Source organism: Schistocerca nitens, chromosome 6, assembly GCF_023898315.1.
Source record: "Schistocerca nitens isolate TAMUIC-IGC-003100 chromosome 6, iqSchNite1.1, whole genome shotgun sequence".
Classification (NCBI taxonomy): domain Eukaryota; kingdom Metazoa; phylum Arthropoda; class Insecta; order Orthoptera; family Acrididae; genus Schistocerca; species Schistocerca nitens.
In genome coordinates this window covers 756,541,128-756,554,595 of record NC_064619.1, presented here as the reverse complement: position 1 = coordinate 756,554,595, position 13,468 = coordinate 756,541,128, and positions in this window count along the sequence as shown.

Sequence of the window (13,468 nt, the reverse complement as noted above, 5' to 3'; positions counted from 1 at the left end):
TTCTGTGTTTCATCGTCACTGTGAAGGTCGAATTGATACAGTAAACCTGCAGAGGTGCATCGGAATGAGAAACTGGTGACACAGGAAACGCTCAAAACGTAGACAGTAGGAAGACTCAGTCTTCCTGTACTTAAGTCGGCATTGTGTCTCTTATATTTAAATCCGCTGCAATTTCTGTGTTTCATCGTCAATGGGAAGGTCCAATGGATACAGTAAACCTGCAGAGGTGCATCGGAATGTAAAACTGGTGACAGAGGAAACGCTCAAAACGTAGACAGTAGGAAGACTCAGTCTTCCTGTACTTAAGTCGACATTGTGTCTCTTAGATATAATTCCGATGCAATTTCTGTGTTTCATCGTCGATGGGAAGGTCCAAGGGATACAGAAAACCTGCAGAGGTGCATCGGAAAGTAAAACTGGTGACACAGGAAACTCTCAAAACATAGACCCTAAGAAGACTCAGTTTTGTAGTACTTAAGTCGGCATTGTGTCTCTTATATTTAATTCCGATGCAATTTCTGTGTTTCATCGTCACTGTGAAAGTCGAATGGATACAGTAAACCTGCAGAGGTGTATCGGAATGTAAAATTGGTGACACAGGAAACGCTCAAAACATAGACAGTAGGAAGAGTCAGTCTTCCTGTACTTAAATCGGCATTGTGTCTCTTATATTTAATTCCGATTCAATTTCTGTGTTTCACCGTCAATGGGAAGGGCCAAGGAATACAGTAAACCTGCAGAGGTGCATCGGAATGAAAACCTGGTGACACAGGAAACGCTCAATGCATAGACAGTAGGATCACACAGTCTTCCTGTACTTATTTCGGCATTGTATCTCTTATATTTAATTCCAAAGCAATTTCTGTGTTTCATCGTCACTGTGAAGCTCGAATGGATACAGTAAACCTGCAGAGGTGCATCGGAATGAAAAACTGGTGACAAAGGAAACGCTCAAAACATAGACATTAGGAAGACTCAGTCTTCCTGTACTTAAGTCGGCATTGTGTCTCTTATATTTAAATCCGATGCAATTTCAGTGTTTCATCGTCAATGGGAAGGTCCTTTTGATACAGTAAACCTGCAGGGGTGAATCGGAATGTAAAACTGGTGACACAAGAAACGCTCAAAACATAGACAGTAGGAAGACTCAGACTTTCTGTACTTAAGTCGGCATTGTGTCTCATATTTAATTCCGATGCAATTTCTATGTTTCATCGTCAATGGGAAGGTCCAAGGAATACAGTAAACCTGCAGAGTTGCATCGCAATGTAAAACTGATTACACAGGAAACGCTGAAAACATAGACAGTATAAAGACTCAGTCTTCCTGTACTTAAATCGGCATTGTGTCTCTTATATTTAATTCCGATGCAATATCTGTGTTTCATCGTCACTGTGAAGGTCCAAGGAATACAGTAAACCTGCAGAGGTACATCGGAATGTAAAACTGGTGACACAGGAAACGCTCAAATCATAGACCTTAAGAAGTCTCAGTTTTTGTGTACTTAAGTCGGCATTGTGTCTCTTATATTTGATTCCGATGCAATATCTGTTTTTCATCGTCACTATGAAGGTCGAAGGGATACAGTAAACCTGCAGAGGTGCATCGGAATGTAATAGTGGTGACACCGGAAACGTTCAAATCATAGACAGTAGGAAGACTCAGTCTTCCTGTACTTAAGTCAGCATTGTGTCTCTTATATTTAATTTCGATGCAATTTCTGTGTTTCATCGTCACTGTGAAAGTCGAATGGATACAGTAAACCTGCAGAGGTGCATCGGAATGTAAAACTGGTGACACAGGAAACGCTCAAAACATAGACAGTAGGAAGACTCAGTCTTCCTGTACTTAAGTCGGCATTGTGTCTCTTATATTTAATTCCGATGCAATTTCTGTGTTTCACCGTCAATGGGAAGGGCCAAGGAATACAGTAAACCTGCAGAGGTGCATCGGAATGTAAACCTGGTGACACAGGAAACGCTCAATACATAGACAGTAGGATCACACAGTCTTCCTGTACTTATTTCGGCATTGTATCTCTTATATTTAATTCCAAAGCAATTTCTGTGTTTCATCGTCACTGTGAAGCTCGAATGGATACAGTAAACCTGCAGAGGTGCATCGGAATGAAAAACTGGTGACACAGGAAACGCTCAAAACATAGACAGTAGGAAGACTCAGTCTTCCTGTACTTAAGTCGGCATTGTGTCTCTTATATTTAAATCCGATGCAATTTCAGTGATTCTTCGTCAATGCGAAGGTCCAATGGATACAGTAATCCTGCAGGGGTGCATCGGAATGTAAAACTGATTACACAGGAAACGCTGAAAACATAGACAGTATAAAGACTCAGTCTTCCTGTACTTAAATCGGCATTGTGTCTCTTATATTTAATTCCGATGCAATATCTGTGTTTCATCGTCACTGTGAAGGTCCAAGGAATACAGTAAACCTGCAGAGGTGCATCGGAATATAAAACGGGTGACACAGGAAACGCTCAAAACATAGACCCTAAGGAGACTCCGTTTTGTAGTACTTAAGGCGGCATTGTGTCTCTTATATTTAATTCCGATGCAATTTCTGTGTTTCATCGTCACTGTGAAGGTCGAATTGATACAGTAAACCTGCAGAGGTGCATCGGAATGAAAAACTGGTGACACAGGAAACGCTCAAAACGTAGACAGTAGGAAGACTCAGTCTTCCTGTACTTAAGTCGGCATTGTGTCTCTTATATTTAAATCCGCTGCAATTTCTGTGTTTCATCGTCAATGGGAAGGTCCAATGGATACTGTAAACCTGCAGAGGTGCATCGGAATGTAAAACTGGTGACAGAGGAAACGCTCAAAACGTAGACAGTAGGAAGACTCAGTCTTCCTGTACTTAAGTCGACATTGTGTCTCTTATATTTAAATCCGCTGCAATTTCTGTGTTTCATCGTCAATGGGAAGGTCCAATGGATACAGTAAACCTGCAGGGGTGCATCGGAATGTAAAACTGGTGACACAGGAAACGCACAAACATAGACAGTAGGAAGACTCAGTCTTTCTGTATTTAAGTCGGCATTGTGTCTCATTTTTTATTCCGATGCAATTTCTGTGTTTCATCGTCGATGGGAAGGTCCAAGGGATACAGAAAACCTGCAGAGGTGCATCGGAATGTAAAACTGGTGACACAGGAAACTCTCAAAACATAGACCCTAAGAAGACTCAGTTTTGTAGTACTTAAGTCGGCATTGTGTCTCTTATATTTAATTCCGATGCAATTTCTGTGTTTCATCGTCACTGTGAAAGTCGAATGGATACAGTAAACCTGCAGAGGTGTATCGGAATGTAAAACTGGTGACACAGGAAACGCTCAAAACATAGACAGTAGGAAGACTCAGTCTTCCTGTACTTAAATCGGCATTGTGTCTCTTATATTTAATTCCGATTCAATTTCTGTGTTTCACCGTCAATGGGAAGGGCCAAGGAATACAGTAAACCTGCAGAGGTGCATCGGAATGAAAAACTGGTGACACAGGAAACGCTCAATGCATAGACAGTAGGATCACACATTCTTCCTGTACTTATTTCGGCATTGTATCTCTTATATTTAATTCCAAAGCAATATCTGTGTTTCATCGTCACTGTGAAGCTCGAATGGATACAGTAAACCTGCAGAGGTGCATCGAAATGAAAAACTGTTGACAAAGGAAACGCTCAAAACATAGACATTACGAAGACTCAGTCTTCCTGTACTTAAGTCGGCATTGTGTCTCTTATATTTAAATCCCATGCAATTTCAGTGTTTCATCGTCAATGGGAAGGTCCAATGGATACAGTAAACCTGCAGGGGTGCATCGGAATGTAAAACTGGTGACACAGGAAACGCTCAAAACATAGACAGTAGGAAGACTCACACTTTCTGTACTTAGGTCGGCATTGTGTCTCATATTTAATTCCGATTCAATTTCTGTGTTTCATCGTCAATGGGAAGGTCCAATGGATACAGTAAACCTGCAGAGGTGCATCGGAATGTAAAACTGGTGACACAGGAAACGCTCAAAACGTAGACAGTAGGAAGACTCAGTCTTCCTGTACTTAAGTCGACATTGTGTCTCTTAGACCTAATTCCGATGCAATTTCTGTGTTTCATCGTCGATGGGAAGGTCCAAGGGATACAGAAAACCTGCAGAGGTGCATCGGAATGTAAAACTGGTGACACAGGAAACTCTCAAAACATAGACCCTAAGAAGACTCAGTTTTGTAGTACTTAAGTCGGCATTGTGTCTCTTATATTTAATTCCGATGCAATTTCTGTGTTTCATCGTCACTGTGAATGTCGAATGGATACAGTATACCTGCAGAGGTGTATCGGAATGTAAAACTGGTGACACAGGAAACGCTCAAAACATAGACAGTAGGAAGACTCAGTCTTCCTGTACTTAAATCGGCATTGTGTCTCTTATATTTAATTCCGATTCAATTTCTGTGTTTCACCGTCAATGGGGAGGGCCAAGGAATACAGTAAACCTGCAGAGGTGCATCGGAATGAAAAACTGGTGACACAGGAAACGCTCAATGCATAGACAGTAGGATCACACAGTCTTCCTGTACTTATTTCGGCATTGTATCTCTTATATTTAATTCCAAAGCAATTTCTGTGTTTCATCGTCACTGTGAAGCTCGAATGGATACAGTAAACCTGCAGAGGTGCATCGAAATGAAAAACTGGTGACAAAGGAAACGCTCAAAACATAGACATTAGGAAGACTCAGTCTTCCTGTACTTAAGTCGGCATTGTGTCTCTTATATTTAAATCCGATGCAATTTCAGTGTTTCATCGTCAATGGGAAGGTCCAATGGATACAGTAAACCTGCAGGGGTGCATCGGAATGTAAAACTGGTGACACAGGAAACGCTCAAAACATAGACAGTAGGAAGACTCAGACTTTCTGTACTTAGGTCGGCATTGTGTCTCATATTTAATTCCGATGCAATTTCTGTGTTTCATCGTCAATGGGATGGTCCAAGGAATACAGTAAACCTGCAGAGTTGCATCGGAATGTAAAACTGATTACACAGGAAACGCTGAAAACATAGACAGTATAAAGACTCAGTCGTCCTGTACTTAAATCGGCATTGTGTCTCTTATATTTAATTCCGATGCAATATCTGTGTTTCATCGTCACTGTGAACGTCCAAGGAATACAGTAAACCTGCAGAGGTGCATCGGAATGTAAAACTGGTGACACAGGAAACGCTCAAAACATAGTCCCTAAGAAGACTCAGATTTCTTGTACTTAAGTCGGCATTGTGACTCTTATATTTAATTCCGATGCAATTTCTGTGTTCCATTGTCACTGGGAAGGTCCAATGGATACAGAAAACCTGCAGCGGTGCATCGGAATGTGAAACTGGTGACAGGGGAAACGCTCAAAACGTAGACAGTAGGAAGACTCAGTCTTCCTGTACTTAAGTCGACATTGTGTCTCTTATATCTACTTACGATGCAATTTCTGTGTTTCATCGTCGATGGGGAGGTTCAAGGGATACAGAAAAGCTGCAGAGGTCCATCGGAATGTAAAACCGGTGACACAGGAAACGCTCAAAACATAGACCCTAAGAAGACTCAGTTTTCTTGTACTTAAGTCGGCATTGTGTCTCTTATATTTAAATCCGATGCAATTTCTGTGTTTCATCGTCAATGGGAAGGTCCAATGGATACAGTAAACCTGCAGAGGTGCATCGGAATGTAAAACTGGTGACACAGGAAACGCTCAAAACGTAGACAGTAGGAAGACTCAGTCTTCCTGTACTTAAGTCGGCATTGTGTCTCTTATATTTAATTCCGATGCAATTTCTGTGTTTCACCGTCAATGGGAAGGGCCAAGGAATACAGTAAACCTGCAGAGGTGCATCGGAATGTAAACCTGGTGACACAGGAAACGCTCAATACATAGACAGTAGGATCACACCGTCTTCCTGTACTTATTTCGGCATTGTATCTCTTATATTTAATTCCAAAGCAATTTCTGTGTTTCATCGTCACTGTGAAGCTCGAATGGATACAGTAAACCTGCAGAGGTGCATCGGAATGAAAAACTGGTGACACAGGAAACGCTCAAAACATAGACATTAGGAAGACTCAGTCTTCCTGTACTTAAGTCGGCATTGTGTCTCTTATATTTAAATCCGATGCAATTTCAGTGTTTCATCGTCAATGCGAAGGTCCAATGGATACAGTAAACCTGCAGGGGTGCATCGGAATGTAAAACTGATTACACAGGAAACGCTGAAAACATAGACAGTATAAAGACTCAGTCTTCCTGTACTTAAATCGGCATTGTGTCTCTTATATTTAATTCCGATGCAATATCTGTGTTTCATCGTCACTGTGAAGGTCCAAGGAATACAGTAAACCTGCAGAGGTGCATCGGAATGTAAAACGGGTGACACAGGAAACGCTCAAAACATAGACCCTAAGGAGACTCCGTTTTGTAGTACTTAAGGCGGCATTGTGTCTCTTATATTTAATTCCGATGCAATTTCTGTGTTTCATCGTCATTGTGAAGGTCGAATTGATACAGTAAACCTGCAGAGGTGCATCGGAATGAAAAACTGGTGACACAGGAAGCGCTCAAACGTAGACAGTAGGAAGACTCAGTCTTCCTGTACTTAAGTCGGCATTGTGTCTCTTATATTTAAATCCGCTGCAATTTCTGTGTTTCATCGTCAATGGGAAGGTCCAATAGATACAGTAAACCTGCAGGGGTGCATCGGAATGTAAAACTGGTGACACAGGAAACGCTCAAAGCATAGACAGTAGGAAGACTCAGTCTTTCTGTACTTAAGTCGGCATTGTGTCTCATTTTTAATTCCGATGCAATTTCTGTGTTTCATCGTCAATGGGAACGTCCAAGGAATACAGTAAACCTGCAGAGTTGCATCGGAATGTAAAACTGATTACACAGGAAACGCTGAAAACATAGACAGTATAAAGACTCAGTCTTCCCGTACTTAAATGGGCATTGTGTCTCTTATATTTAATTCCGATGCAATATCTGTGTTTCATCGTCACTGTGAAGGTCCAAGGAATTCAGTAAACCTGCAGAGGTGCATCGGAATGTAAAACTGGTGACACAGGAAACGCTCAAATCATAGACCTTAAGAAGTCTCAGTTTTTGTGAACTTAAGTCGCCATTGTGTCTCTTATATTTAATTCCGATGCAATATCTGTTTTTCATCGTCACTGTGAAGGTCGAAGGGATACAGTAAACCTGCAGAGGTGCATCGGAATGTAATAGTGGTGACACCGGAAAAGCTCAAATCATAGACAGTAGGAAGACTCAGTCTTCCTGTACTTAAGTCAGCATTGTGTCTCTTATATTTAAATCCGATGCTATTTCTGTGTTTCATCGTCGGTGGGAAGGTCCAATGGATACAGAAAACCTGCAGAGGTGCATCGGAATGTAAAAATGGTGACACAGGAAACGCTCAAAACCTAAACAGTAGGAAGACTCAGTCTTCGTGTACTTAAGTCGACATTGTGTCTCTTATATTTAAATCCGATGCAATTTCTGTGTTTCATCGTCAATGGGAAGGGCCAAGGAATACAGTAAACCTGCAGAGGTGCATCGGAATGAAAAACTGGTGACACAGGAAACGCTCAATGCATAGACAGTAGGATCACACAGTCTTCCTGTACTTATTTCGGCATTGTATCTCTTATATTTAATTCCAAAGCAATTTCTGTGTTTCATCGTCACTGTGAAGCTCGAATGGATACAGTAAACCTGCAGAGGTGCATCGAAATGAAAAACTGTTGACAAAGGAAACGCTCAAAACATAGACATTAGGAAGACTCAGTCTTCCTGTACTTAAGTCGGCATTGTGTCTCTTATATTTAAATCCGATGCAATTTCAGTGTTTCATCGTCAATGGGAAGGTCCAATGGATACAGTAAACCTGCAGGGGTGCATCGGAATGTAAAACTGGTGACACAGGAAACGCTCAAAACATAGACAGTAGGAAGACTCAGACATTCTGTACTTAGGTCGGCATTGTGTCTCATATTTAATTCCGATGCAATTTCTGTGTTTCATCGTCAATGGGAAGGTCCAATGGATACAGTAAACCTGCAGAGGTGCATCGGAATGTAAAACTGGTGACACAGGAAACGCTCAAAACGTAGACAGTAGGAAGACTTAGTCTTCCTGTACTTAAGTCGACATTGTGTCTCTTAGATCTAATTCCGATGCAATTTCTGTGTTTCATCGTCGATGGGAAGGTCCAAGGGATACAGAAAACCTGCAGAGGTGCATCGGAATGTAAAACTGGTGACACAGGAAACTCTCAAAACATAGACCCTAAGAAGACTCAGTTTTGTAGTACTTAAGTCGGCATTGTGTCTCTTATATTTAATTCCGATGCAATTTCTGTGTTTCATCGTCACTGTGAAAGTCGAATGGATACAGTATACCTGCAGAGGTGTATCGGAATGTAATACTGGTGACACAGGAAACGCTCAAAACATAGACGGGAGGAAGACTCAGTCTTTCTGTACTTAAATCGGCATTTTGTCTCTTATATTTAATTCCGATTCAATTTCTGTGTTTCACCGTCAATGGGAAGGGCCAAGGAATACAGTAAACCTGCAGAGGTGCATCGGAATGAAAAACTGGTGACACAGGAAACGCTCAATGCATAGACAGTAGGATCACACAGTCTTCCTGTACTTATTTCGGCATTGTATCTCTTATATTTAATTCCAAAGCAATTTCTGTGTTTCATCGTCACTGTGAAGCTCGAATGGATACAGTAAACCTGCAGAGGTGCATCGAAATGAAAAACTGGTGACAAAGGAAACGCTCAAAACATAGACATTAGGAAGACTCAGTCTTCCTGTACTTAAGTCGGCATTGTGTCTCTTATATTTAAATCCGATGCAATTTCAGTGTTTCATCGTCAATGGGAAGGTCCAATGGATACAGTAAACCTGCAGGGGTGCATCGGAATGTAAAACTGGTGACACAGGAAACGCTCAAAACATAGACAGTAGGAAGACTCAGACTTTCTGTACTTAGGTCGGCATTGTGTCTCATATTTAATTCCGTTGCAATTTCTGTGTTTCATCGTCAATGGGAAGGTCCAAGGAATACAGTAAACCTGCAGAGTTGCATCGGAATGTAAAACTGATTACACAGGAAACGCTGAAAACATAGACAGTATGAAGACTCAGTCTTCCTGTACTTAAATCGGCATTGTGTCTCTTATATTTAATTCCGATGCAATATCTGTGTTTCATCGTCACTGTGAAGGTCCAAGGAATACAGTAAACCTGCAGAGGTGCATCGGAATGTAAAACTGGTGACACAGGAAACGCTCAAAACATAGTCCCTAAGAAGACTCAGTTTTCTTGTACTTAAGTCGGCATTGTGACTCTTATATTTAATTCCGATGCAATTTCTGTGTTCCATCGTCACTGGGAAGGTCCAATGGATACAGAAAACCTGCAGAGGTGCATCGGAATGTGAAACTGGTGACAGGGGAAACGCTCAAAACGTAGACAGTAGGAAGACTCAGTCTTCCTGTACTTAAGTCGACATTGTGTCTCTTATATCTACTTACGATGCAATTTCTGTGTTTCATCGTCGATGGGGAGGTCCAAGGGATACAGAAAACCTGCAGAGGTCCATCGGAATGTAAAACCGGTGACACAGGAAACGCTCAAAACATAGACCCTAAGAAGACTCAGTTTTCTTGTACTTAAGTCGGCATTGTGTCTCTTATATTTAAATCCGATGCAATTTCTGTGTTTCATCGTCAATGGGAAGGTCCAATGGATACAGTAAACCTGCAGAGGTGCATCGGAATGTAAAACTGGTGACACAGGAAACGCTCAAAACGTAGACAGTAGGAAGACTCAGTCTTCCTGTACTTAAGTCGGCATTGTGTCTCTTATATTTAATTCCGATGCAATTTCTGTGTTTCACCGTCAATGGGAAGGGCCAAGGAATACAGTAAACCTGCAGAGGTGCATCGGAATGTAAACCTGGTGACACAGGAAACGCTCAATACATAGACAGTAGGATCACACCGTCTTCCTGTACTTATTTCGGCATTGTATCTCTTATATTTAATTCCAAAGCAATTTCTGTGTTTCATCGTCACTGTGAAGCTCGAATGGATACAGTAAACCTGCAGAGGTCCATCGGAATGTAAAACCGGTGACACAGGAAACGCTCAAAACATAGACCCTAAGAAGACTCACTTTTCTTGTACTTAAGTCGGCATTGTGTCTCTTATATTTAAATCCGATGCAATTTCAGTGTTTCATCGTCAATGCGAAGGTCCAATGGATACAGTAAACCTGCAGGGGTGCATCGGAATGTAAAACTGATTACACAGGAAACGCTGAAAACATAGACAGTATAAAGACTCAGTCTTCCTGTACTTAAATCGGCATTGTGTCTCTTATATTTAATTCCGATGCAATATCTGTGTTTCATCGTCACTGTGAAGGTCCAAGGAATACAGTAAACCTGCAGAGGTGCATCGGAATGTAAAACGGGTGACACAGGAAACGCTCAAAACATAGACCCTAAGGAGACTCCGTTTTGTAGTACTTAAGGCGGCATTGTGTCTCTTATATTTAATTCCGATGCAATTTCTGTGTTTCATCGTCATTGTGAAGGTCGAATTGATACAGTAAACCTGCAGAGGTGCATCGGAATGAAAAACTGGTGACACAGGAAACGCTCAAACGTAGACAGTAGGAAGACTCAGTCTTCCTGTACTTAAGTCGGCATTGTGTCTCTTATATTTAAATCCGCTGCAATTTCTGTGTTTCATCGTCAATGGGAAGGTCCAATGGATACAGTAAACCTGCAGGGGTGCATCGGAATGTAAAACTGGTGACACAGGAAACGCTCAAAGCATAGACAGTAGGAAGACTCAGTCTTTCTGTACTTAAGTCGGCATTGTGTCTCATTTTTAATTCCGATGCAATTTCTGTGTTTCATCGTCAATGGGAACGTCCAAGGAATACAGTAAACCTGCAGAGTTGCATCGGAATGTAAAACTGATTACACAGGAAACGCTGAAAACATAGACAGTATAAAGACTCAGTCTTCCTGTACTTAAATGGGCATTGTGTCTCTTATATTTAATTCCGATGCAATATCTGTGTTTCATCGTCACTGTGAAGGTCCAAGGAATACAGTAAACCTGCAGAGGTGCATCGGAATGTAAAACTGGTGACACAGGAAACGCTCAAATCATAGACCTTAAGAAGTCTCAGTTTTTGTGAACTTAAGTCGGCATTGTGTCTCTTATATTTAATTCCGATGCAATATCTGTTTTTCATCGTCACTGTGAAGGTCGAAGGGATACAGTAAACCTGCAGAGGTGCATCGGAATGTAATAGTGGTGACACCGGAAACGCTCAAATCATAGACAGTAGGAAGACTCAGTCTTCCTGTACTTAAGTCAGCATTGTGTCTCTTATATTTAAATCCGATGCTATTTCTGTGTTTCATCGTCGGTGGGAAGGTCCAATGGATACAGAAAACCTGCAGAGGTGCATCGGAATGTAAAAATGGTGACACAGGAAACGCTCAAAACATAGACAGTAGGAAGACTCAGTCTTCGTGTACTTAAGTCGACATTGTGTCTCTTATGTCTAATTCCGATGCAATTTCTGTGTTTCATCGTCAATGGGAAGGTCCAAGTGATACAGAAAACCTGCAGAGGTGCATCGGAATGTAAAACTGGTGACACAGGAAACTCTCAAAACATAGACCCTAAGAAGACACAGTTTTGTAGTACTTAAGTCGGCATTGTGTCTCTTATATTTAATTCCGATGCAATTTCTGTGTTTCATCGTCACTGTGAAAGTCGAATGGATACAGTAAACCTGCAGAGGTGCATCGGAATGTAAAACTGGTGACACAGGAAACGCTCAAAACATAGACAGTAGTAAGACTCAGTCTTCCTGTACTTAAGTCGGCATTGTGTCTCTTATATTTAATTCCGATGCAATTTCTGTGTTTCACCGTCAATGGGATGGGCCAAGGAATACAGTAAACCTGCAGAGGTGCATCGGAATGTAAACCTGGTGACACAGGAAACCCTCAATACATAGACAGTAGGATCACACAGTCTTCCTGTACTTATTTCGGCATTGTATCTCTTATATTTAATTCCAAAGCAATTTCTGTGTTTCATCGTCACTGTGAAGCTCGAATGGATACAGTAAACCTGCAGAGGTGCATCGGAATGAAAAACTGGTGACACATGAAACGCTCAAAACATAGACAGTAGGAAGACTCAGTCTTCCTGTACTTAAGTCGGCATTGTGTCTCTTATATTTAAATCCGATGCAATTTCAGTGTTTCATCGTCAATGCGAAGGTCCAATGGATACAGTAAACCTGCAGAGGTGCATCGGAATGTAAAACTGGTGACAGAGGAAACGCTCAAAATGTAGACAGTAGGAAGACTCAGTCTTCCTGTACTTAAGTCGATATTGTGTCTCTTAGATGTAATTCCGATTCAATTTCTGTGTTTCATCGTCGATAGGGAGGTCCAAGGGATACAGAAAACCTGCAGAGGTCCATCGGAATGTAAAACCGGTGACACAGGAAACGCTCAAAACATAGACCCTAAGAAGACTCAGTTTTCTTGTACTTAAGTCGGCATTGTGTCTCCTATATTTAATTCCGATGCAATTTCTGTGTTTCATCGTCACTGGGAAGGTCCAATGGATACAGTAAACCTGCAGAGGTGCATCGGAATGTAAAACGGGTGACACAGGAAACGCTCAAATCATAGACCCTAAGGAGACTCCGTTTTGTAGTACTTAAGGCGGCATTGTGTCTCTTATATTTAATTCCGATGCAATTTCTGTGTTTCATCGTCACTGTGAAGGTCGAATTGATACAGTAAACCTGCAGAGGTGCATCGGAATGAAAAACTGGTGACACAGAAAACGCTCAAAACGTAGACAGTAGGAAGACTCAGTCTTCCTGTACTTAAGTCGGCATTGTGTCTCTTATATTTAAATCCGCTGCAATTTCTGTGTTTCATCGTCAATGGGAAGGTCCAATGGATACAGTAAACCTGCAGGGGTGCATCGGAATGTAAAACTGGTGACACAGGAAACGCTCAAAACATAGACAGTAGGAAGACTCAGTCTTTATGTACTTAAGTCGGCATTGTGTCTCATTTTTAATTCCGATGCAATTTCTGTGTTTCATCGTCAATGGGAACGTCCAAGGAATACAGTAAACCTGCAGGGTTGCATCGGAATGTAAAACTGATTACAAAGGAAACGCTGAAAACATAGACAGTATAGAGACTCAGTCTTCCTGTACTTAAGTCAGCATTGTATCTCTTATATTTAAATCCGAAGCTATTTCTGTGTTTCATCGTCGGTGGGAAGGTCCAATGGATACAGAAAACCTGCAGAGGTGCATCGGAATGTAAAAA